Consider the following 23,605-nt stretch of genomic DNA (forward strand, 5'->3'; position numbering starts at 1 on the left):
AGTATTAAGTTATATAAGAGCTTATTAATAAGAGAGATTAATGGAGCAAGAAATAGATGTATTGTCATGAGAGTTGCTGATATTTGAGTGTATCTTAAAAATGTGTATCATTTAGGGGCCGGCCCGGTTGCTCAGCTGTTAAGTGCACACGTTCTGTTTCAGCGGCCCAGGGTTCGTTGGTTCAGGTCCCGGATGTGGACATGGCACGGTTGGCATGCCATGCTGTGGTAGGCGTCCCACATATAAAGTAGAGGGAGATGGGCATGGATGTTAGTCAGGGCCAGTCTTCCTCAAAAAAAAAAGTGCATCATTTAATTAAGTGAAAAGAAGAAGAGCACTCTTTTTGGTAGGTGAAAGCATTATGAGTCGAGTACAGAGGCAAGAATAAGCCAGGGCTATCCCGGAATGTGTGAAAAACGAGGGCAGGATCACACTGAGAAATCCCAGAAGAAAGATTTTGGATGGGTAGTTGAAGGGGGCTTTAATGCCAGGTTCATATTTCCTTCTCTGAAACACAAATCCTCAATAAGTATTTACCCAAGGTGTCTAAGCATGACTCTTTGACAAGGTAGTAGAAACAGTCCCAATGATTCAAAGTGTCTGTTGTAATGCAGAGTATAATGTTAGCTAGATATTGCAGTTTTTTTAACAAATTCCCCTTCTTAAAATTAGTGGTCTTGGGTGAAGATTTGTCCTCCTGGAATATATTCCCCTGAGTGGCACCTCAGATACCAGCTAGTTTTACCCAGTTTTGCTTTATCATAACATTTCTCTTGGACTCTCATCTTTTCTAGTTTTATTTTTCTATTTTTTCTTAGCCAACTGCCTTTTTACCAGATGTCTTTCCTAGCATCTAGAGATATCCAAAGGCATTTTTAGCTCTAGACCAAAGAAATTCCTTCTCCCTGATTCATTTATTCAGCAAATATTTATTGCACACCTACTATGTTCTGAGAAACTGGTCTAAGTGATTGGATAGATCAGTGAACAAAATAGACAAAAATCTCTGCCAGCAGAGAGCTTTCATTTAGGTAAATAGAGAGAGACAATAAAAGTAAACCGTGGGAGATTCTCATTATTATCTCACTTCACAGGTAAAGAAACACATTCAGAGAGATATGTGAATTTCCTAAGGTTATACAGTTATTGAGTGGTAAAATCAAGCTAAACTCTTCTGTCTTCAACCGCATCTACTTATTGCGAAATAATTGACTGCTAAAATGTAGAAATACAACTCTTCAGTTGGCTTTTGGCATCTGAGATGCACATCTTTTGCCCCCACCAATTCTACTGGTTCTTTGTCTTGGTTTTGAAAGACTGGAACTAGTGTTTATTAAAGGTTCAGTGGGAAACAGCATGAGGATCTCCAGGGTTAGAGTCTATTACTAATCCTTATCTCTCTGGAAAATGCACATACTGAGAACAGGTGGTTTTTTGATCTCCGATCATGAACTCATTGCCCGCTTAGCTCGGCACTTGTCAGTTCCTGGCTATCAGCACCACGGACAGCTGCTCTCCAGCTAGGCCCTTTCAAAAGGATTCTGCGGAAAAATATTGCACAGTCCTGCGTTACTCTGCATTTTAAGTACCATATAGCTATTATGACAATTATTTGAACATTTCACCATAATTCATCACCCAGAACATTTATTACTGCTAAACACTGAATTAGGAAGCATCAAATAGTGCATAAGAATGGCATTTGAATTTAACTTCTCAAACAGAGCCTCTTCTGGGTTTTTTTTTTGTGAGTCAAATTGCAAAATTTACACATTCTATAGGACATCATGCTATATTTTCATTAGTACAATATTTCTATTTATTCATCATGGTTTCCCTAAATGAATTATCAAAACACTAAAGTTCAAACAAATATTTGGATATAGAAATCAGATGCCAAGTAAATTCCCTGATTTAAGTATACTCTACAAATATGAATGTTCTCAGCATCACCTCATTGGCTGACAGGATTATAATTTATACAACTTCACTACAGTGAGATTATTAAATAAAGCCCCTTAAAGGGAGTCCAGCCTCCCAAAGTAGGAAGGGCTGTTTACAAAGAAACTCAGGAAATAAATGAAAGATAATCGGTTTTCCTCATTTTGAATGGGTCAGGGGAGCAGGAATCCTTCATTATTGATATGTGGAGAAGTAGACTTTCATGCTGGCATTTTTTTTTTTTTTTTTTGAGGAAGATTAGACCTGAGCTAACATCCACCACCAATCCTCTTTTTGCTGAGGAAGATTGCCCCTGAGCTAACATCTGTGCCCATCTTCCTCTATTTTATATGTGGGACATCTGCCGCAGCCTGGCTTCAGGAGGGGTGCCTAGGTCCATTCCTGGGATCCAAACCTTTGAACCCTGGGCTGTCAAAGCAGAGAAGATGAATTTAACCACTACGTCACCAGGACAGCCCCTCATGCTGGCATTTTTGAAAAATAAGAACTAGTGGAGGGAAAGCTTGTGAATGCCAAGCAGGAGCTTCCATCAGTTACTGCGTGGTCATTCATTTCTGGAAGAAATACTTTTCTGAACAACCCATGCTATGGTCTGACCTTTGTAATTGGCTATGGTGTTGTTTATACATAGAAGAATTGATTTGTAACGTTTAGAATCATTCACCTAAATCAAACGACACATGCGTATAAATCCTTGCTAAAACATAAGATAAGAGGCCAGCCCCATGGCCAAGTGGTTAAGCTTGCGCACTCCGTTACGGTGGCCCAGGATTTCTCTGATTTGGATCCTGGGCATGGACATGGCACCCCTCCTCAGGCCACGCTGAGGCAGCGTCCCACATACTACAACTAGAAGGACCCACAACTAAAATATACAACTATATACTGGGGGGATTTGGGGAGAAAAAGCAGAAAGAAAAAAAAAGAATATTGCAACAGTTGTTAGCTCAGGTGCCAATCTTTAAAAAAAAAATAATAAGATAAATAAGCTAGTCAATGCTAAAGAAAGAAGAAAAGGGAGGAAAGAAGGAAGGACAGAAGGAAGGAAGGAAGGATGAATCTTACCTTCTATTGTGGAGAAACTTTAGTAGCAAAATAAGTGAAATCAACTTTCTAATTTCTGCAGTGTCACCTAATTTCATGTGCATTATATGTACACAAATAATTTTAAGTACCAACATGTGCTAGGTGCTTTGCTGAGCTGTGTAAAAGTTGTATATGACCTGCAAGTTTTTTCAGCCCTGAACTCTCTGTTCCTTTCATGTACTGGTTGTTTTGATAAAGTAGACAACTGGCCATTTCCAAGGCTGGTGATGCCCCTGCACATGATCAGCTTCTCAGAGAGGGGCGCCAACTGTTCTGTGACATAGAGGGGCAATCTGACCATGCCCCATTGTGGGACTGGGCACTACAATGTCATGACTGTCATGACTCGAGTCTTCCTGTAATGAGTGCCAGTGAGGTCTTGTGGCAATAGCTGAGAATAGAAAGAGAATCCAATGTTCAAGCAGTTCAAAGCGTGCAGAAAGGTCATCTACTGATCCATGGCATTGCCTTAAGGGGCAAATATTGGGAGGAAAATTCACATAGAAAGAGCAAATGCCTTGACTTAGTTTGGAATCAAAGCACTGTTTCTTCCTAGCCACGGCCCTTTGACATGCCATTTAAATTCCTTGAGCTCTCAGTTTCTTCCCCTGCAGCATGGGGGTAGTCAATCCTACCTCAATACATCACTGTCAGGATTACATAAAACTGTTTATGTGAAAGCACTATGTAAATTCTAAATCATTCTAGAAATTTTATAAGGTACAGTATATACCTGAGAGATGAGCAGAAAGGCTAAGATACAAATAGGACAATATTTCTTTGCATTTTTTGTTCCATTATAAAACGCAATGCAAATCTAAGGCCTCTACTTTTTACCGTGGCTTGTATACAATGTGCAATATAGGTGGAGAGTTTGGAAATGTCAGCACCAAATCTCTATTACAGATTTTTGTTAAAGCATACAGTAGAGAAAAAAATGGAATAATGGAATTTTCTGCTGAATCTCTTCCACTTATTTATCTTAGGCTGACAAGTGCATATGTTTAGAAATGTGTGTGTGTATGTATCTGATTGCATATGTGTGATGAGTGTATAGTATAGGTGTGTGGCTGTGTGTGCATAAGTATGTGGTGTGTGTACATGCGTGTCTGCTGTGTGTGTTTGTGTGTTTGTGATCTGTGTGTATGTGTGTGAATATGGTGTATGTGTGCCTGATACATGTGGCATCAGAGTGTGTGTGTGTTTTTATACGTGTGTGGGGAGGTCTGTATGTGGGTGGTATTATGTTGTGTGTGGGCATGGCTGATATGAGGTTCTGGAATTGACATTTTAGTTGAACGCAAATGTTTTTCAGGAACAGAATTTCCATGGATCCGCATCATTTTTTATTCTGGTGTCACAACTTGAATTCCGCTCATTTCCCATGGCCTTGGATCTGAAGTTGTCTTGGCCCAACAATAGTAAACAGGCAACCTCTAAATTAAACATGAAGGTTTGACCTTTCTTCTCCCATTCCATGGAGAATATATAAGAGCTAAATACTAAGACTGGGGGACGAAAAGCTTTTCCAAGAATCAATGATGATTTTGTGCACTTACATATTTTTCCTAAATGTTCCTGTAAAATATCCTAAATTTTTATTACCTTGAAACTACAGAAGGTTTAAAATATATAATTAATTCATGAAAAGTGAAAGACAATTGAGAGGATTTAGCAGACATTTGTTTAAAATATGTATTTTTCAAGTTTCTACCAAATAAACATTAAAATGACATATAGCTCTAACTCTTCTCGTGCATCGTTTCTTTTTTTATTTTTATTCTCTGATTTATTTCCTGGAGTAAATACTATTGATTGATAATCTTATAGCGTGAAGTAGTAAAATGATGGACTGACTTCGAGCATTAAAGAAAGAGATTAAAGTTGTTTTTTTGATAGTAATGATTATGCCTTTTGTTTTAGAAGTTGTATTTCTGAAAATTATGTCATTCTGATCTCAAGTGGCCTCCTATTCAGCTTTCACACAACGGTAAGCACCAAATCGAGGCAGAAAGCACATGCACGGAGTTCAGTTTTTATTAGAGATTTCAAAGGGCACTATAGAAAGTTTTCAACAGGAAGTATGATTTAGACTATGCATTTGTTTGAAACATCAGGCAAACTGAATGAAGCTATTCTGCTGATTTAGCCATTGCATAGACTGGTGGCCTTAGACTTACTCTATTTCAATGTCTAAGATCATACGCTCTTTGGTAACATTTTACCAGTGACTGATGTAATATTTCCCAAGCAAGGTCAGAAAATGTCCTCAAAATAGGCCAGCGAAAATGTTCCTTGCCTAGGATTCCCTTTCCGTTACTGCAATATATATACACGTTAATACATGTTTATTAGGAAATCAGATATTTTCTACGTGGGGCTGTCAAATGGAATGGCCAAAAGATCATATTCCTTCATCGTAACAAATTGTTGATTTTCAGCTTAGAGTGTGTGTGTGTGAGTGAGCGTGAGTGTGCACATGTGCATGCACACACAGGCATGCGTGTTTTGTTGTATAATTTCACCCTTATTCTTTACTTTGTCTCTAGTTATTACTACTGCCAAAGACGTCTTAGGTCTAAACTCATTTTCCAACAAAAATGTTTTCTATATCTTTTTGTAAACAAATAGATACCTTTTATAAATTCAACGAGTGCATTTTTGTTCCCTTATTTAAACAATCAATTAAAGAGTTAGAATGACACAAAAGGGCTTGACAACCTGTGGTGTGTACATTAAAGCTGACATTCTTGTTGGTGAATGGCAAAGGCCTTAGCAAGTCCCATCAACACGACAAAATGTTCATTACTTAAGCCTGGTAGGCCCAGACAAACAACGTAGGCCATTGAAAAACACAAAGTTTATGTTGTCTTCATACTGGCAGTCTAGGAGGTACGTCTTCCCACTTTTCCTCCCCTGGCCCCTCCATCAATGCTTCTCAATTTTACGCTCAAAATGAAAATCTAACGATAAATACTCATAAAACTGTTGGGAAAGTAGCAAATGAAGGCAGTCACAAATACCAAGGCACAAATGTAGAGATCTGTCCCCTGGTAAAATGAGTGATGGCACTGGTTGCCAAACATATTTTACTCAAGGTCTTCCTTGACATATGCAAATTTTATAATTTCCATGTGTTCATACTGAGAGATGCTTCTTTGATATTTTTAATGCCTGGGGGTCGCAAGTGTTTTGGAGATTATAACGTAGTTATTGGTTGGTTGGTAAGAACAACCAATTCTTTCTCTCCCATCCCCTTACATTTTCCCCTAAATCAAGTGAACATGCCTCATTCTTTCCCTAAAAGACCCAAATGGCAAAGACGGACTAGCTACCCATGAAATCCATTTCCCTTTGTGGGCTTATAGCTCAACTGTATTTCTCAGCCTCCCTTATAGCTAAATAAGGTTTTATGAATAAATTCTGGCCAAAGGAATGCGGGAGAAGTGATGTACACTGCTACCAGGCATGACCCATAAATACCTACAGCATGATCCTCCACTCTCTTTCTTTTGCTCCATCTGCCAGCTGTAAGTTGATCTCAAGTCCATCTGGGAATCCATGTGTCGAAAACAGCAGAGCATTTGTCAAACTGAGTCTCTGAATGCCTCTGTGGAGCAGAGACTTTTTTCTACCACAGATTTAACTTCATGTAAGCAAGAAATAATTGCCTGTTGTGTTAAGCCATTGAGTTGTCAGGGTTTACTGTTATAACAGTTAATATTCCCTTAACCCATAGAATAGATCCACACTCAAATAAAACTAGTGAATGGTTCACCTAGTGCTTGATACACAGAAGAAGCTTTATAAATTAAAGCTACTATTATTACATAAATATTGAAAAATATTATTTTACCTATCTTGTTTGTATAAGTCTCTATAAGATTGTGACATACTATACTAGTAGGAGACAGAGGCATATAGCCACATAGGATTCTTCTTCAGAATCCATTATTCCTACCAGAAAATAAATATAAATGGGTACAGTCAGGCCCTTTCATATCCAGCCCCTTCATGGTGCCCTTCATAACGTAAGATCTTAATAATTGATCTTTCATTGCACTGATCAAAATAATAACGAATGCCTCCATTGTTCCCCTCATTCCCCTGCCTTCAGGTTGTGATCTGGTAACTTCCGCAACAGAACGTAGAGAAGCTAGAATGGCTATGGTACCATGGTGAGGCGAGGAGCTTAATTGAAAGCAAGGGCTTCAAGTACATAAAAACAATTCTATATTAGTAGCAGAACACAGTTGTTACAGTTGACATTTAAATCATATCTAAGGATAAGGTCCCAACATACAAAATAATACATACAGTAGTAATTGAAAACACGTCAAAATTCATAGCTTATATTCACTCGGGTATGACATTTGCCAAAAAACTGAAACAGTTCTTTGAAGTTTGGCTGTGTTAGATCTCTAACCTAAATTCACACAAAGTGAACATGCAGTGTTCACGTTTCCATTTTTTCAACGTATTACGTTGGAAACATCATATAGAGCAGGCACTGTTGGCTTAAAATACCACCGCTGCAAGTTCAAACAGTGGTATGAGACAATAGCCTTTCTGAGCACAAGGCTTAAATGCATTGACCTGATAGAGGAGAAGATTATTTTGGACAAACCAAGATTTTTCACTTAAAATAACACAGCAATTAGCAAACGGGGTCTGAAATTAAGCCATAAGATGCATTACTTACCATTCCTTGATGTATAATAGATTCTCCAAAGGAAATTAATATGCTATTGTTTGAATTTGTTGCAATGAACGTGTGTTACTTTTTTGTAGTATAAACTTTTTATTGACATATAATGCATACAGAAACATGCACAAATCATAAACATGCAACTCGATGAATTTTGCAACGCCAATCACCAGTGTAACCAGCAGTCAGACTGGAGGAGAGGACATTACCAGCATCCTAGAAGCTTACACCTCCCTCTGGTAGACCACTGACAGGAGAAAAATAGTAAAAATCATACACAAGATGCTAACTATTTTTTCTGAATTTTTAAAACTTTTATTATGAGTATGTTTATACATACAGAAAATTAGAGATCACTTATATTTAACAGCAGTTAATATTCTGCCACAATGCTTCAACATTTTCTTCCTGAAATATTAAATTACAGATGTCAAGATATTTCAACCTGAACATTTTACTATACATCTCTAAAAAGTAAGAATGTTTTCCTACAGAACCACAGCACTATTATGACTTCCCAAAAAATATACAATAAATCCCTTATAACATCTAATATCTAATCTCTATTCAAATTCCCCCACTTATCCAAAAGGTATCTTTGACAATTGGTTTATTTAAACCAGGATTTACTCAAGGACCACACATTCCATTTGTTTGTCATGTTTCTCAAGTCCTTTAAGTCTGTGCCCCTTCCTCCTTTGCTAATGGCATCGTCTTGTTGAGTTACAAGGCCAATGGTCCAGTAGGATAAGCCACCTTCTGGATTTACCTGTTTCCTCACAGTCTCATTTATCTTGTTCTTCTATCCTTTGTATTTCTTGTAAACTGAAAGTTAGATCAAGCATGCTTCATGGAGGGGCAGTGATCTTCACATTGCATCACCCCAGGAGGTGGACACTATATGGCATCTCACTGCTAGTGATGCTAAGACTGATCAGTAGGTTAAGATGGTGACCTCTCGATCTTTTGATTATTAAATTACATATTTATCCTTCCGATCTTCAATTAATCTAGAGGATGACTCCAACTATTTTGATATTAACAGCAAAAATGTTAATTTTAAGGACAGTTAAGATATCAGGTGTCAGAGGAGGTTTATCTACAGCATGTACTTCCCCAACTTCTATCTCTTTGATCCTTCCTTTTCTTCTTCTCCAACACATTCTAGCCCCCTCTTTACTTCCTGGGTATATGGTGGTGTTAAACAGAAGATGATAACTGGATAGGAAAGGTATACCAAAATAATTCTGGCTCTAAACTCCTACATACAACCTCCACAGGTTGGAAAAGAGATATAGACATCCTTTTGCATTTATTGCCTGTGCGGTGGCCTTCATACTCAAGATGTTTTACAGACATTGGCTGCTGGGGTAACCACCTTCTCCACCTGTGACAGCGTTCTCTAAAAACAATTTATTTTACAAATGTGGAATGAGTGTCAACTATTAAAAATAGTTGTCATTATTAGTCCCACAAGAATATCACCATCTGATGGGACCAATAATAATGCAAAACATAATAGCCTAAAGAGGGTTGTTGCTTTATTTTTAACAATGTCTCAATAGTTTGGAATAAGCCATGACAGGGAGGCCAGATTCTAATTCTGCCAATGTGCATGAGCCATGCAATTACTCAGTGAACATTTGTCTCTTTGATGCAGTGTCTCTTCCCGATGTTGTTTTATTGTTCCACGAGGCATATTACTGGGTCTCAAGGGTGGAAAAATGCTAGAAGAATATTAAGCCCAGAATATGAAAGATGGACACTCACTGTGTACTGAGCAGCCTGGAAATTATTGTTTAATATTAATTTATTAGATGATTGCTGAGCCAAAAGAACATAACATCCATTATGTAAATGTTCAGTCGCAGACACTGTGCTCCAACACTTATTAACTCCAAGCTGAACATCGAATGGTGTGTATCCCAAACTAAACATGTTTGAATAGATAAGTACTTTGTCATGAAGAAGCAAGACCATTCAACATGTAGTATATTATGTCCTACAAATTAGAGAGTGCTTTTTCTTGAACAATACTAAAGGCTGAAGCCAGAAAAAGTGGGCACTGGGGGAAGAAGCAAATAACGTAACGGGAAAGGAAGAGCATTTCATTGCTACACGTTCGTTCACATTTTGTCCTGTCTCTATCTGAACAAATGTCTTAAAGATGCAGTGCAGTTCTATGTGCAGAGGGCTTGCAATTCTACTTTGCAAGTCTTTCAAGGGTTTAGAAGGGGTATTGTCCTTTTTGTAATGTTATGCGTGACAGTAGGTGACTTGTATAATTCATTGGTTTATCTGCTCACTTTAGCATTTTCAAAAATGAATTTGTGCGACTCTGTAATACAGCTTTTGTGGAGCCTTGAGTTTCATAAGTTGATCTGACAACCTTTTATATATAGTAGCCCACAGAGAATAAAGAGATATTTCTACTTTATGAGTCTTCCTGTGGCTCTGAGGGAGTCCCTGTCACGTAGAATTGCCTTCGTTGCTTCAAAAACCTGTACACCCTTAAAACGACCAGTGTGGGAAGGAATCTTTGCCCCCATTTCCCGTCCCTGAGGCTTATCTTTCTTTTCAGATCCTAGCATAGTGTTTAGCATGGAACAGATGTCCATGAAATGACTGTTGAATGAATACAGGAGAAAATGAATAATTGTATCATGTCAATAAGGGTATGTGTTCCGGGCAAGTCTTGAAGCTTTGATGGAGAGACTGTACACTATTTGGCTAGTTTAATCATTTTCCAAGCAATTGAAACTGTTTAACACTTCTGACGATGGCTTTCTGTGGTAGTGGGGGCAGAGTATATGAGTAAAGCACCCTAAGGAAGCAGTCTTTATAATTATGTTCTTTGTCTCTTAAAAGGAACCACCACATACCTGTGAATCTCATATGGGCAACATATGTTTTCAGAAAATACACAGCAACACGTGACTTAGCAGAACAGAGCAAGCATGAGCATTTTCATTGGTGGAGGAGTTGAGTAGCAGACGTAGCAGCTGGCTGTATGACTTTTCCTTGTTTCTAATGTATTTTCTGGGGCAGGAGACTCCTGTCCCTGAAATACAATCCTGGACACCTGCTGCTTTGTCACTTGAAGGCAACCGACTTCCTTTAGTCTGCAAACTCCTGTGGCACCCTGTCCTGCCTCCTGGAAAAGACTCTCGCCCATGGCCTTCAGCTGGATCTCTCCAGGACTGCCTGTCTCCTTCTGGTTTTGCTGAGAGCTATTCCAATCATCTGCCTCAGTCCAGATCAGTGCTTGAGGTTTTGGTCAGCTCTCACCTTTCTAGATGGCAAATTGCCCAGGACAGGAGATAATGACCATTTCAGGAAAAAGGTCCGTTGTCACTATCTACCTATGTAGGATATAATTCCTACCTGCCGTGCATAAACCTCAGCACTCCACTCACCATGCGACACCACCTGACCATGTTCGCTGGACCCTGGCATCCACTGCTGGGCCTGCCGTCCCTCAGGGAGTGGCACTCCAGAGGCTCCACAGTGAAAGTGTGCTTATCTCTTCAAGACCATTTGCATCCCACCAGTCACTCAGCACAGCAGGGGTGGTGGATTGTGTGCTAGGTCTGTCCTTCAAATCTTCCATGTGATTATAATAAAACCAGCACTTTCTGGAGACCAGCCCTCCAAAAGCAGTTAGGAGCAGAGGAGAGAATGTAAATAAAGAGCCCCTGAACACCCAGAAATAAATGACAAATTCAAGAACCAAAGGCCTCAATATTATAAACATACTGCAGGGTAAAAGGGAAATCTCCCTCCCAGCGGCCAATGACTCTAGAAAGTGAAACTTTGGGTGTGAGCCCAGAAGTAAGAAGTAGATAGGAGAGAAGCAAGCAGGGGCAGAAAATGGGAATAAATCAATGAAAATGAACAGTAACTGGAGTAATGACATCAATTAGGAGTGGCGATGGAGGTAGTGAGAAGGGACCTTCTAACCGTGGGGAGATGGAGGGCTAATGGATAAAGAGAGAGGTAGGGACCACTGAGGCTGCATCTTGGAGGTCTTTAAGGAGAGGGCTAGGACAATCTGCTCATTATGTGGAAAAAGCTGACAACATATCTACCTCACAACATCCAGAAAATAGATTCCACCAGAATCAAAGACTAATGTGAAACATAAAACTTTTGAAAAAAAATATAGGATAAAATTTTTATGACTTCATTGCAGGGAAAGATTTCTTAACTAAGTTCAAAGAAGTGTGCAGATCTTATAAGAATAGATTGATAAGTTTGACTCCATTAAAATTAAGAATTTCTGTTCCTTGAAAGACACCTAAAAGAGGAGTGGAAAGATAAGCCACCAAGCAGAAGAAGGTATTTACAACACATATAAATACAGATGTTACTCAAAGTATTTAACAAAGTGTAGCGTCGACATCACCAATTAGAATGTATGCCAACCATAAACTACTATTACAACAGCATCAGTACAAGCCAGCCTGATATCACTACATTTCTCAAAGGATCAGTATCCAGAATATACAAAGAACTCATATGTACATATGTACATGAGATACGTCCAAACAGCAAAGTGAGCAAAAGACCTGAACAGGCATTTTACAGAAGAGTGAGCACAAAATACCAAAAGAAAATATAAAAAGACAGCCAACCCCATTAGTGATTAGGAAAGTGTAAATAATAACCCACAATAAAAACCCATTTCTCAGCCACCAGACTGGCAAAAAAGTTTAAAAGTTTAGTCAATTGCAGTGCTAGCATAAATGTGGAGTAACAGTAACTCTCTTTGGTGTGGATAGAAATGTAAACTAGCACAATTACTTTGGAAAACAACTTGGCATTGCCTAGAACAGCTGAACACACACAGCATTTCCACTCCTGGGTATAAACCCTGGGGCAATTCTTGCCCACATGTCCCAGGGTACATATACAAAACTGTCCTTAAAGCATTGATTGTAGTGGAAAACTGTAAACAATTCAAATGCTCATTGATATAAAAATAGATAGATAAATCACAGTACTATATATTTATACAGTGGAAGCTCTCCATACAGCAGTGAAAGGGAATCAACTATAGCCACATAAATGAGGCTCAACAACATATCGTTGAATGAAAAAATAAGTCATAGAAGAATATACACATTTGTTCCATTTATACAAAGTCGAAAGCAACAAAAAAACAAATAATAACTGTTTAGGGATATGTGCAAAAAAAATTTAGGTCAAAAAACATAGTTAGGATAGTGTCTAACTCTGAGGAGAGCAGGCTGGGGAAGGGGGTTATGAGTTCCGGGAGCAGCACACCAAGAACCCAGAAATTGAGTGTGCAGACAAGGTGTTTTACTATTATTATTCAAATATACCTATATGATATTATTCAAATATACAGCTATATGTAATTTACAGTGTTCACATGTAGAATTATTCACATTTTAAAAGTTAAAAAAGCAAAACAAAAAACAGAAGAGTGGCTGTAGAAATGTAGATACAACGTAAAATATTAGCCAACAAGTGGATGTACTCACTAACTTCAGAACACTACCTACCTCTGAGAGGGAGGGTGGGAGGATAACAGGACAGGAGTAGCTCCAAAACTGTAAGATGTTTTTCTCTTTAATAAACTCTAGAGGAAACATACGGGAAAATGTTAAGATGTTTAAATCTGGATGTGTGACCAGATTGATGCTTGCTACGTTGTTTTCTGAATTTTTCTTTATATTTTAGTAAAAAAGAAATAGTTCCGTTAAATAAAAGCCAAAATGTTGACATTCGGCAACTGAACAGTTAAGTCTCAATAATTTAGAAAACTCACATATCTGAATGACTTGAGCGAGAGATCAGGCAGATGCGGGGAGGGGCGCAGGTAGAGGAGAGTGCTGCAGGAAATCAATTAATTTTAAAATGTAATACATATTTCATCATTCCCTACTTAGAATCTTGAGTTTAAATAAAATGGCCACTGGTTGAATTTAAGAATTGTTTGTTTTACACATATTCTCTTGATCCGAACAAACAAGTAAGCATGAACACCGTTAAAATGTGATTTATGTTATTAGTTCAAATATATCCCCTTTATCTATAGTTTGCTTTATCATTAATCTCTTTTATTACAATTTTGATTATAATTTGACAAAGTTTTTAAAATTTTATTTAAAATTATTTCCATATTTTAAATAAGGAAAATAATTTTAATTTTGTGCACTGGGTGATTTCAGTACTTAATGCAAACAGTTATAAATACAATTATATATGCAATATATTGCATTTGTGTATGCAGCATATAAATAAATATGTTTAATGCATACAATTATTTGTACAATTAATTTAATGCATGCAAGTATATACAAATATGCTGTTTTTTAAAGGCTGGAATATCTCAGTTCTTCACAATTTTATGCAAAATTTTTACACATTTGTTCACAACTAACATAATTACTTTTAGCTTAATTTAATTTAAATTTCCGATCTTGAATATTGTATTGCTTTTATGAGATACTTTAATGGTTGGATTATTTTAATTCACTGGGTCAATCTGTTAAAAATTTGAAATTAGTTTTAATACTTAGATAAGTTTATTTTCCAACAGATAACATTTTTAACCTTTTTGTATTCAAATATAGAGTAAACTGGCTTGATATAAGATGCTCAAATTGCAAATTGATTTATTAAGTATTGAAAGTAACATTTACTACGTATCCATTAAAGTAAGCTTAAGAATCTGTAAGACAATTATTTTTTAATTATTATAAATCGAATAAAAATGTGTAGACTCATGCCTGGAAATATCCTTTTAATGTTTTTCCCATTTCACAAAAATTACATATAGAAAAATAAGGCAACTTGTATTGCTGTAATAAACTAATATATTTGAATTTTAGTTTTGATCTAGGATGGGGAGAAAGTTTGTAATGCTCTCAAAATTTTAATGAGTTTATTTTACATTTCTGTAAAATATTAGTATAATACTTTGTAGCTGATTTACAATTTTCAATATGCTAAAAGCATAGTGTGCCATGAAATACTCCCATTTTAGTATACACATGATTTTCTTTTTATATTTATGAGACATAGACCATTTTCAATGCAGTGGCATTGTTATATTTCATTTTTTAATGTTTTTATGATGAAAAGGCAATGATCATTGTGTTCTCAGTTTTTCATTACCAGACAGGTAATTTTATTCCTGTGTTCAGCATAATGTCTCTTCCAGAAGTGTTGAAAAACAGTCGTGTTGTACATACATTTCATTTTTACTAAGTCTGGCATTTGGAAACTCCAGAATATACTGTAAGTGAAGCTCTTATCAAATGCAGAATCAGTTCTCTATAGAAACAGATTGAGATCTGGAACAAACGAAAGAAAGAAGACCTAGGAAGGCCTACTGTATGGAAACTCAAATAGCCTCTGAAAACTCAACAATGAAACTGCTCAAATTACACTCCCAGGCAGAAACACCACAAATGGCTCCGGGCTCACAATGAAAATCAATCCAAGAAGACGCGCTGATTTACATAGCTGATACGGCTGAAAAATGGGCATGGGGAGAACACAGCTTTCAGTCCACAAAAAGGCAGGTGAAGAATTAGATTTGGACAAGGAGATGCATAATGGAGAGAGAGCTCTTCAGCGTGAGCGCCATACAAAAGAGACGTGGGTCTGGAGCAAGGGCGAGGGCAGCTCTGCCCGGTCCCAGCTTGAGAGCTGCTGCAAGAAACCTCTGGGGAAAACACCGCTTTAAGAAGGATTCATTAAGTTCCCTAATGGACACCCACAGGTGATCATAAACTTGCAAAGAAAGTCTGTCACTTAGTGCTGTCTTATTACAGTTTCTACTCTAGGTGTTATGCGATTTCCCATTCCTCTAGCAGATTGAAAAAGCACACTTTGATGTACTTTTTCTTAATTTCACTGGCTTTTAAATTGTCTGAACTGTGGAAGCCCACTAAAATGTATCAGCCTGTTCATTATAGTTCTTGTCTAGTCACGGTTTCTGGAGAATGAATGAAATAGCCTAGAAATTGAAATATGTATGATTGTTAAATTACCCACGAGGGCACTTTGCCTGTGTCAGCAAGTGCGCAGAGACATATCTGCAGTGTGTTTGTGATTCCAGGGAGAGGCGAAGCTGGGTAGATTCCCCACATTTTTTGAAGGCACACATCCATCCCGATATTTCTGGCAATCCCAAATAGCATATATGGTCATGCGCTGCATAATCACATTTCCATCAGCGACAGACCACATACACGGCAGTGGTCCCATATGATCAGTACCATATAGTCTAGGTGTTGACAAATAGAAATGGCAAGCAATAGGATATATTGGAGTACATGAGGAAGCCAATTGGTGTAAACCTAATTCTGCCTGACTTTGTTTTTTCCAAAAGGGCCTGACCTGGCTGTTGAGCATGCGTTGTATATCTGCTTTAAACATTTACTATGGTAAGAACAAATGTCCTTAAGATAAAGGTGCAACTTCCCCCCACATTGGCATTTCCTTAAGGATAAGCATCTTTCCTTAGGCTAGGAACTGATTGCTGTGCTCACCTGTGACCACCCAGCTCACCTGTGACCACCCAGCTCAAGACAACAGACCTGCCACCCTGCTGTGTTCACGGAGACAGCAGACCTACCTGCTGTGTCCATCAATCGCTGTGCCGACAGAGTAGTCTCAAGACTGTTGTAAAAGGGACATTTCAATCATATGTGAAACATCCTCTTTGGGGGTATATAAGCACTCTGTACCCCACTTCTTTGGTGCCCTTTCTTCCTTGAAGAAGAAAGCCCCTGGGCCATGGTCCTCACATTTTAGCTCAGAATAAACTCACCCAAATTTTCATTTATAGATTGGTTATGGATTATTTTCATCGACAGTGTGTTGAAAGCTATACCATCTATGTTTGTGTAAGTACACTCTATGGTGTTGGCACAATGATGAAATCTCCTAACGACACATTTCTCAGAACATATCCTCTTCATTAATTGACACATGACTATAATGGCATTTCTAACACCCTTTAAATCACTCTTTTTTAGTTTCCTTTTTCCTTCTCTCCTGGATAAAAGTGAAAGGGTGAGAAGTGATAGTAACCAGAGTTGGTGAAGACTGCCGACATTTCCAACATAACCTCTCTGACACACATAGTGTCATCAGAAGACCAAAAGCCACAGGCTCTAACTTCATCAGATCTAGGGATGAGGAGAAGAAGGGCCCACACTTTAGAAATGAGGCTAAGTTCCATTCCATAGACCACATCCTCATAGCATAATAAAGAGCCCTCTGCATTTCCTGACTTGGGTTCAAGTCCTAGCCCCCCCGTTTACCAGCTGTACGGCCTTGCATAGACTGCTCAATCTCTCTAAGCCTTACTTTCCTCATTTCTAAATGGCTAAATTGCCAACATCCACTGCAGGGTTTCTCAGCGTGAGCACTATGGACATCCGGGGCCAGATAATTCTTCTTTGTGGAGGGCTGCCCTCTGTGTTGCAGGATGTTTGGCAGCGTCTGTGGCCTCTACTCACCAGATGCCAGTTGCATCCCCTCCCCAGTGTGACAACCAAAAAATGTCTCTAGACATTGCCAAGTGTCCCCCAGGGTCGGGGGGCAGCCTCACTCTTGGTTGAGAACCACTGTTCTATTGACTATTTGGAGGGCCAGGCGTTTTCCTAAATGCTCTCCAAGTGTTAATTCATGTATTCTTCCCAATATAGAGGTGGGTACTATTATAATCTTCATTTCTCAGGTGCAGAAACTGAAGCACAGAGCAATTAAGGACCTTCCTGGAGGTTACCAAGCATTAGGGAGCTGAGCTTGGACAGTAAACAGGTTTTAGGCTCCACGTGTGTACTCTTCACCTCTACTTTTTCCCACCTGGGCTGATCATGGCACTGGTCTTCGCCTCATTGAACTGTTGTGGACATTCAGTGACTCAATGACTATGCGAGCTGTCACTGTTGGTGTTGCTCTTGTCACTATCAAGAGCACAGTTTATCCATTCTGCAAGGCGAGGCTCTGGATCTCAGAGCCAGCTACTGCCGCACCACACCCCGAGCCTGGGCCTCAGAGGAAGAAAGGAGGCAGCAACCTTGTTGGACTTCCCTTTCCATCTACTAACTCCCACTTCAGGTCAGTCCCACCACCCCATCTCTGTCGTTGTATGATTTAAAGGTTAGAGAAGTCAACAGATACTTCCTATTCAGAAACAGAAAGGGCGTAGATATAGAACCAGTGGTTCCCAAACTTGGCTGCACACGCTCATCATCTAGGGAACTTGACAATACCAGCTGGGGCCCAGGACCTTCACCCAGAAATTCTGGTTTAATTAGACTGAGCTGAGGTCTGTGTGTCAGGATTATTCAAACCCCTTCAGTGTTTCTAACATGCTGCCAAGGCTTGGAAACACTAAGACACCTTTTCTGTAATAATCTATTAGTTCATGTGATTTTAATATAGTTTATTAATTAAGTATTATAGTTTACCGATTAAACTAAGGTGCTCTTTTATGTCACCAGGAGGTAATTGACCTAAAATTTACTCAATAAAAATAAACTATAATCACTTGGAAACTGAAAGTGTGCAGAAAGGAATGAATACAGGGAAGATGAATGAGAGTTTAGATTTGCTATTTTCATGAACGCCGCTCAGAAGGGTGATCTGATCCAATTCAGGATGACTAGCCCTGGCTCTCTGGACAGAAACTCAGTGACAGAGGACTAGGGAAGTTCACCGACTAAAAAAATTAAAATACAGTCCTTAATGTCTAAAAGTAAGATATTGGCTAAATAAAGTAAAGGTCATATTACGAAAAGCCGTGCCTCCATTAAGCTGATTGTTCACGGTGAATAAATATACTGACACAGAAAAATACTCACAACACGTTATTCAGTGAAAATATTGAGTTACAAAATGGTATAAATACAAACATCTGATTTCTCCTAAAATAAAAATAGATATCCACAGAAAAATAGCTAGAAGGATGTATCCCAAAATGTCAAGAGTGATAATTGCTAGATGGAGGGGTTAAAAGTCATTTTTTCTTCATTCTGCCTCTTGATATCCTAGAACTTTTCTATGGTACTTATGTATGACTTGATAACAAAAAATATAATTAAAAATAGGAATCCAACTCTCTTGTTCTAATTTCGTGTCTATGAAAGCATTCTTGTGGTCTATAATCTGGTAGATTTAGTGCATATAACCTCAAACAAAAAGGCTAGTTTAGCTGGCATCAGGCATCCAGTCTCAGGTCAGTTAAAACTAGCATAGTTTTTAAAGTGAAATTTTGCTGCAGCCAAGATCAGTACGAGGCAGTGAAGGAGGGGCTAAACCCCCAGCCTGCATGATGAGGCCTCTCTGGGAAGTTGCCCAAAACAGCCAGGTGGCCTCACCCTGCCTCCTCACACACATGACCACAGGCATGTGGCTTTGCGTGTGCTTTCATTTGGAGACCTCGTTTCAGCGACCATTTTCCTGGCTTGGCCATTTAAAGATTCAGGCCACTTCTGCATGAGGTTGATTTTGAGCTAGAGCTAGGCTTTGCTTTCTGATTAAAGGAAATAGCAAAGGCAGCTGAAGACATGTTGCTGGAAGTGTATAGACACAATCAAAATGCAGAAAGCGAGCTTTTGCATTAACAGTCCTTTATTTTGAAAACAAGTACCTAGTAAAGCCATATCACCAAGACAGAACTTTCATTTGATGCATGAATAAATGAATGAACAAAGAAACATAATCAAAAGCCATCCAAGTAGAATGCAAATAAATCTTACCTGGTGTGGAGCAGATCTCTCAGTGAGCCAGGCTTATCTTCTTTTGCACTTTCAGACTGTCTCACAGATGAGTGATACACGGTTCTTGTGGTTAGAAGCATTTCACAGGCTCCTTGTTCCACAGCTCATATGAGAAGCCACGTGAAAATACCTTCTGAATGAAAGGAAATGTGGAGAAAAACTTTCTCTACAGTATGTGTGTTTGTGGGATCGTTACATCCTTCTCAGAAGCCATTTTTATGGTCTGATACATTAACATGCATTTTCTATAGTATTGGCTTAGTCACCACATGCAGGAATTAGAACTATTTTCAGGAAACCATTTATTTCATCCAACCCCTCCCTCTCCCCCATCACTATGAAGAAAAACTCCTAAACCTTTACGCATATGATGTCTGATTGAATCTCGAAGACCACCAAGGAAGATCTTATCGTTTTTCTTAGTAACCTTTTCCAAAGTCTTATTTATGAAAGCTGAATTAAGGGATTATTAATTCGATCCCAGGAATCAAGGTTTATAATCATAATAATATGTTATCATCCTATTGAAAAAACTAAAAATAATTTTCTTAATATGGTCTTTCTAATCTGAGTCAAATCTAAAATTAATCATCTATAATTATCAAACCTAATTTAATTAAAACTAACTGTTCACCATCTGGTCTTATTTGTATAAATTTAAGAATCTACCATTTCATAAGAAATTCCTCTATTTAACCAATTATGTTAAGCATAATTATTATGTAATTAATCTCAGTTCAATTTACATTTGTTGTCACTTGACAGAAAAGTAATTTATGTGATAAAAAAGCGATTGACCAACTAATTACTCTGCCAAATTGGAGTCTTTTATCTCAACGTCTCATCATTTTTTTTAAAAAAAGATATTTTATAGGAAAATATTCTTTTTGAAACATGATACTAGCTATTGTCAGGGCAAAGTAAACATAAGAAATAATATATGAAATGTTTTATAGTTTTGTTTTGTAGTTTGTTTTGTATAGTTATGTTTTGTAGTTTCAACACATTTTTCTGGAGAAATTAGTAAGCAAGGGAATAAATTAATGGTGGAAACAGAACACAAATTATAGAGCTAAATGCAAGATAAATAAATCAAGGTAATTCATAGGGAAATAGGGACTAGGTAAGAATGTATGTACTCCCAAGGGCGAGCTTCCTACAGCATTCTTGGTTGCGACTACTTTCAAATGCTTCTTTCTCTCTTTGTGATTGATAAACCTGCTGATAGAAGAGATGAATAGTTACTGATTATGAAAAAGACACTTTATAAATAATGCTTGTTTCTATGCATTTCTCTTTGAAGACTGCCAGATAATCAATGATCAAAGAGTCTAAAGAGTACATGTTGTTCACCTAGAATCTTAATATATGGAAGGGAGTTTAATCATTGAAGGAGTGGGTGAATTTCTGAATAAGAAGAAACAATTTTAAAGACAAGCCTGCCTTGCTTGAATAAGGGCTGAGAAGAGAAAGCAGAGAGTAAAGCAGAAAAAATAAAAATAAAACATGTAGGATTCTTGCTTTAGCTGCAACCCTGCACTAGAGAAGTGAGGCCAAAAAGAGAAGGAGAGAGGTAAGAAATTGACATGTGCCAAAATCTGAGAAACACTTTGTGGGACAAAGGCAGAACTTCTTTGTATAAGCTCAGTAAGGAGTGAAGTGTACAGCATTTCTCCATTCCATACATATTCTATGCTACAAGTTGGGATAGGTGTACTGGGCATTCAAAAGTTGCCAACTTTCCATAGAAGAAGGGACCAGATGACAAGAAGGGCTATAAAAAATTTTACCAACCCCATTAAGGGCAGAAACGTGGTGGAAAATTCTGGTAACTTTAGCACTGGTTTGAAGTCTTCAAATTATGAACTGCCTGTTAGATAATAGCTTTCTACTTATTATCAGAAGATGTGAAATCTCCTGAACTTGATAATTGCACCGTGGTTATATAAAAGAATGTCTTGCCCTTAGGAAATATACACTGAAGTATTTAGGGGCAAATGGGGCACAATTTTAAATATTAACTCCCAAATTGTTCAGGATAAATATATATAAAGCAAATGTGCCAAAATGTAAGCTGTGCATGAATCTGGGTGAAGGATATATGGGAGTTCTTTGTCCAATTCTTATAATTCTGTAATTTGAAATTATTTCTGAATAAAACTTTAGCAAATAAAGATGCTAATCTCAAAGAGCTGTCTGTGTCTAAAAATTCGTGATCAGTGTATTGGGCTAAATCATGTGAGATCTTTAGGTTCTGTGTTTGGAGCAGTGGTCCTCACTTCCTCTTTCTTCTACCCGGCCCACGTCCAGCCCCACTCCATAGACTGTAGAGGGCTTCAGAACATTTCTGATAAAACAACTCTAACAACGAAGAGATAAGCCCTGAGAAAATTTGATACAAAGAACACAACAGCTGAGGCTCTGTCCCTAATGGGAGTGGAAAATGTTCAATTTTTTTCTCTGAACACACATCTCAGTGGTAAAACATAGACCCCCACTTTTCTACCGGCTTCCATGAAAACCAGATGGCACCTCTCGGATAGAATACTCGTGACTACAAAGGTGGCATATGGGTCAGTGCCAAGATGATCACTTACACGGCATCTGCAGATGGTGGATCCACCACATCCTGAGGCAGGAATAATGAGAACAACATCCACTTCATCATCATCTGAATATCCAAACAAACACCAGGGGAAAGTTAATGAAAACAGCACTGGGGCATGTCCCGGGGGGAGAGGGGGTCGGCTGGTTTACCTGAGATGAAATGAGAATCGCAGCAAAACATACGCAAAATATTGAGTTTGGCTTTTAATTGAGAATCAAGGATGACAGATGTAAAAAAGAGTGTTATAAAACTGTAAAGCACTATACAAAAGGAAGAAATTATTTCTGTCCACGAAGCTGAGTGATGAAAACAAACGTTTCTCAAATGTTGCAGAAGTCAGTAAAACTTCTCTAAAATCAATAATAAAAAGCTTTCATTAAGACAGATAGGATGGATTCATTGCACTTTCAGAAACTGAAATGGCAGTTTCCATAATGCACACAAGTAACACAAATGGTAACCAGAAAATGTTATTAAATTAAGCTTGATAATTATAGCTGATTATCTTTAGTTCTGAACTGCAATGTGATAAACTAGATGGCTACCAGGACCACAATAAATGATTATACATCCTCTGACTTGCCTGAAATTATACACCTAAATGTATCTTCGATTTCCAGTACTATTTATTCATAGCTTCTGATTATCAGGAAGCAATTAACTTTTGCTAGGGAGAAAGAATAAAAGGGCTATTGGATGAAGGATGAATGGATGGATGAAGGGATAGATGGAAGGATGGATGAACTGAAGGATGGGTGGGTGCCAAAATGAGTGAATGGAAAGGTGACAGATTGAGGGGTGAATGGAAGGATAGAAGGATAGATAGACGAAAAGATGGAAACATAGATGGCTTCAAGGACAGGTGGAAAGAGGCTGAGTCTAACTAACACTGGCAAGATGAAAAGCCTTAGGATTTTAACAAAGCAAATTTCTTCGATGAAACACAGTTCTCAAATGATGTGTTGTTTCTATAATAATAAAATTGGATTGACAACTCATCCAAGGGGAATGGCTATTGGTTTAGCAGACGTTCTGCTTTTATCTCAATACTATTTCAATTTCCATTTTCCATGGTTTTCTTTCAGTTAGTCAAATAATCTGTCTAGTATAACATTGATACACTGCCTTGGTGCAAGTTCTATACGTATTTTAATTTCTTCAGTTAAAATTATCCATTCAGGGGCCAGCCCAGTGGCACAGCAGTTAAGTTTGCATGTTTCACTTCAGCGGCCTGGGGTTTGCTGGTTCAGATCCCTGGTGCAGACCTACACATCACTTGGCAAGCCATGCTGTGGCAGGTGCCCCACATATAAAGTAGAGGAAGATGGGCACGGAGGTTAGCTCAGGGTCAGTCTTCCTCAGCAAAAAGAGGAGGATAGGTGGCAGATGTTAGCTCAGGGCTAATCTTTCTCAAAAAAATAAAAAAAGGTTATTCATTCGATTGTTCATCTGCTGGTTTTATTCAATAAA

Source organism: Equus caballus, chromosome 10 (genome assembly GCF_041296265.1).
Source record: "Equus caballus isolate H_3958 breed thoroughbred chromosome 10, TB-T2T, whole genome shotgun sequence".
NCBI lineage: Eukaryota > Metazoa > Chordata > Mammalia > Perissodactyla > Equidae > Equus > Equus caballus.